The 4542-nt window shown below is 32.4% G+C and overlaps 1 pseudogene; it reads left to right on the forward strand.

The window, feature by feature from the left end:
* Nucleotides 1–409: 409 nt before the first annotated feature.
* LOC124894262 lies at nt 410–2589 on the forward strand (annotated as a pseudogene).
* Nucleotides 2590–4542: the final 1953 nt, after the last annotated feature.

Here is a 4542-nt window from a genome sequence, read left to right on the forward strand (position 1 = left end):
CTTTAAGCTTTTCATTTTGTCATTTTTGTGCTTATGGTAATGCATATATTCTAATTGTATTCATTTTTCATGTATTTTAAGTGTCAAAAATATATACGTTAAAGAAAAAAATGCACTGCCCGAATGTTTAGTGTTTGGCTCTTGTGTTATGGATTCGAAAGAGTGATTTTGTTCACTTGCAATTTGTGGTGGACTTTTGAATGACACGGTATTATCACTTGCTATCCTAATCTATATTTGGATTGGCTAATATCTACCTGCTATCTTTGTAACTTTGGTGTAAAGTTGTAACTTTTCTATTCACTAGTAGAGCCAAGTGTATAGTTAGAGGGGCGAAAGGGGGTCATTCGATTTTTAGTTTAATCTTAATTTGTCTACCTGTTTTAACTTTATTTTTATTTCATTGTAGAAACAAAGCCAATGTTGTTAACAAGATCCCTCCTGTTTCGATTCATCGTCCGATCACAAGGTTTGGCTCATTTCTTGATTGCATGATACTAAGTAGACGCTTTACCGTAGAATTTATAAAGTTGAAGTTGAAGATAGAGTAATGTTTAATTTGTATGTGGGGTTACTGACATTTCAGGAAGTTACCTACACAAATTGCGAACAAACAACAGAAATCAGCAGTTGAGGTACAGTGTCTATCCCCTCCTGGTTTATTTTATAACTGAGCTATTTTTAACATTGTATATCCACGGATAACAAAGCCACCAATCCCAGTGGCACCAATTAGAAATAAAATAGAAAACTGCATTATTATCGATCCTAAAGATTACAAGGCCACTGGTTATTCTGACGTACCAATATTGTGCAGCATACTGAAGCAATGATGGAGGAAATTGGTAGGATAGTAAGTTTATATGATCTATATATCTTGGTTATGAATATAATTCTTGTGGATTTCCCTTGATGTGTTAAATCTTTGATTCAAGATGAGGAAACTGAGATGAAAGATGCAGAAGATTAGTCAATTATGGACACAGATAGTTCTAATAAAAAGAACGAACTCACTGTAGTGGAATACATTGATGACATCTATGCTTACTACAAGAAGGCTGAGGTAGAGATGTTATCTCCGCTCTCTCTATTTGTTTGTTAGAAGTTTTTTTTTATTTACAACTTGTACATGCTGGGTTTGTTGTTATTGTTGTACATGATCATTAGGATTATGGCGTGTATAGTTAGCAAAAGTCCCATATTTTTTAACTGATTATCTAATTCTTTTGGATAGGATCTCATCAAGCTTAATAGATTGCCAAATTACTCACAAAAGCTAGTCTAATTTTAACATGGACTGCAATTTTTAGTCAGTAAAATAATAGGTGCAGAACATGGGATATATAGACACATGGAGGGTATACTTGGGTTGTTTCTGTTGTGATGCTATTCTATCAAGGATAATTACTGTTTCAATTTTAATTGAAAATCTGGAAAGAAATGGAGGTGTATTTTTACCCATTTCCTTTAATGTCATTTTTAATTGCAGATCGCTGGCTGCATCCCTTCAAACTATATGGAACAATAATTTGATATCAATGAGAGGATGAGAGGCATCTTTATTGACTAACTAATTGAGGTATATAGTGTTTGCTGTTGCATGTCATTTCTGAATTTTATGAAGAAGAATGTGATAATTTTAGGTATCATTTAACATCTAATCCAATTTATAGGTTCACTACGAGTTTAAACTGATGGTGGAGACCTTGTATTTGACTATGAATCTCATCAATAGATTCCTGGCAGTTCAGTCAGTGATTAGGAAAAAACTTCAGCTTGTTGGAATAACAACTTTGCTTCTTGCCTTCAAGTATGAAGAGGTTTTTGTACCTGTAGTGGAGGATCTAATTTTGTTCTCTGACAAGGCTTATGCCAGAAAAAAAGTGCTTGAAATGGTTAGTTTAAAGACCAAAATCTTACATTATCAGGACTTGTATCTCCATTTTGTTCTTCTTCGCTAAATAATTTCAATCGTTTTCTTATCCACAGTAGAAGTTGATGGTTAATGCCTTACAGTTCAACATGACAGTACCTACAACTTATGTGTTTATGCAGCAATTTCTTAAAGCCACTCAGTCTGATAAAAAGGTCGGTTAAACATCTTCGTCACATGAAGAAGTAACGCAACAATCTGAATCACTACTCATACAACTTTTTGTCATTGTTTAAATCAGGTAGAGATCGTGTCTTTCTTTTTGATCGAGCTATGTCTGGTTGAATACGAAATGCTTAGATTTCCACCAACAATGTTTGCTGCTGCAACTGCTTTACTGCTCAGTGCACTCTCGGTGTCTCCAGGGAGTGGAACACAACCTGTGAGAAGCATAGCAGCTACGACAAGAATCAAATTTTGTAAGTATATTTTTTTAAAGATACTTGTAAATGTACATCCCTTTATCGAATAGACAAAGATGTGTAATTGTGTGCCTTATTTTCTACGATAGGAAATGCTCGAAATTAATGGTTTCTTTCCATCAGAAGACAGCAGTTGGGAAGCTTACTGGCATGCACCAAAAGTATAGCATGTTTAAATATGGCAATGCTGCAAGATATGAACCAGCTTCTTTTCTGTTAGAAGCCTGGTTCTAGGATAAGAAGAACACATGAGGGGGAACGACATGCTTTGCCAGTAGTTGTGTTGAACGAAATTGTTGATGTGTGCGCAATATATGTTGCCCCAGGCTCTGGGGAAGGGTGTTTTGGAGTTCTTTTGCTACTGAGAGAACCACGTGTTTATTTTTTTTCATGTACATTATTTGAAATTGCTGGTATTTTGTGAAATATCATGCTTTCCATACTTTTTCTTGAATACAAACATTAGAAAGTTAAAATTTCTTCTTAACAGTATAAAGCTTAAGTGATTAGAAGCTTGGACACATAATACACTTAACAACTAATGTGACTAGAAGCTTGGTGGACACACTTTATATATATATATATATATATGTATGTATGTATCCTCTAAAATAATAACTTTATCAGTTGGTCTCGAGAATAAGAAGTATCAATGTCAATAATACTAGTGCGAGAGAGGTAACAAATTCGCATATTGGACCAACGTATTTATTAACTAGATCCTTATTTAAGCTCATCCAATATTATTTGGGATAAACATGTAACTCAATGATTGAAGTGCCATAAGCAAAAAATGCATATTGAAACCTGTGTTGAGCAAAAGAATATTAGTAACAATTTGTATTTGATGTTTATAATCACAGTACAATAATTTTCTAAACTAAGTCTTGCCCATGAGGAAAGAGTTGTATATATGTTAATAATCTAATTAGTGCAATTAAAGAATAAACTTTTGCCTCTTGGGCAAAAATTTTCAATTTAAACAGTATAACATTTGTACAATAATTTTCTAAACTAAGTCTTGCCCTTGAGGTAAGAGTTGCATATATGTTATTAATCTTATCAATGCAATTAAAGAATAAACTTTTGCCTCTTGGGCAAAAGTTTTCAATTTCAATAATTTTCTAAAGTCTTGCCCGTGAGGCAAGAGTTGTATATATGTTAATAATCTAATCAGTGCAATTAAACATTAAATTATTGCCTCTTGGGAAAAAGTTTTCAATTTCAACAATTTTCTAAAGTCTTGCCCATGAGGTAAGAGTTGCATATATGTTAATAATCTTATCAATGCAATTAAAGAATAAACTTTTGCCTCTTGGGCAAAAATTTTTAATTTCAACAATTTTCTAAACTAAGTCTTGCCCATGAGGCAATAGTTGCGTATATGTTAATAATCTAATCAGTACAATTAAAGAATAAATTGTTGCCCCTTGAAAAAAAGTTTTCAATTTCAATAATTTTCTAAACTAAGTTTTTCCCATGAGACTAGAGTTGCATATATGCTAATAATCTAATCAATGTAATTAAAGAATAAATTTTTGCCTCTTGGGCAAAAGTTTTCAATTTCAACAATTTTCTAAACTAACTCTTGCCTATGAGGCAAGAGTTGTATATATGTTAATAATCTGATTAGTGCAATTAATGAATAAACTGTTACCTCTTGGGCGAAATTTTTTAATTTCAACAATTTTCTAAATTAAGTCTTGCCCATGAGGCAAGAGTTGCATATATGATAATAATTTAATCAGTACAATTAAAGAATAAACTTTTGCTTCTTGGGCAAAAGTTTTCAATTTTAATAATTTTCTTGACTATGTTTTGCCCATGAGGCAAGAGTTGCATATATGTTAATAATCTAATTAGTGTAATTAAAGAATAAATTATTGCCTCTTGGGCAAAAGTTTTCAATTTCAATAATTTTCTAAAGTCTTGCCCATGAGGCAAGATTTGCATATATGTTAATAATCTAATCAGTGCAATTAAAGAATAAACTGTTGCCTCTTGGGCAAAAGTTTTCAATTTCAACAATTTTCTAAAGTCTTGCCATGAGGCAAGAGTTGCATATATGTTAATAATCTAAGTGCAATTAAAGAATAAACTTTTGCCTCTTGGGCAAAAGTTTTCAATTTCAAGAAAAAGGAAAAGATCCTCAAGATAGAATCTATGTCTTAGAGAGGGCTATGATTG

This window comes from Capsicum annuum, unplaced genomic scaffold, assembly GCF_002878395.1.
Source record: "Capsicum annuum cultivar UCD-10X-F1 unplaced genomic scaffold, UCD10Xv1.1 ctg72410, whole genome shotgun sequence".
Classification (NCBI taxonomy): Eukaryota; Viridiplantae; Streptophyta; class Magnoliopsida; order Solanales; family Solanaceae; genus Capsicum; species Capsicum annuum.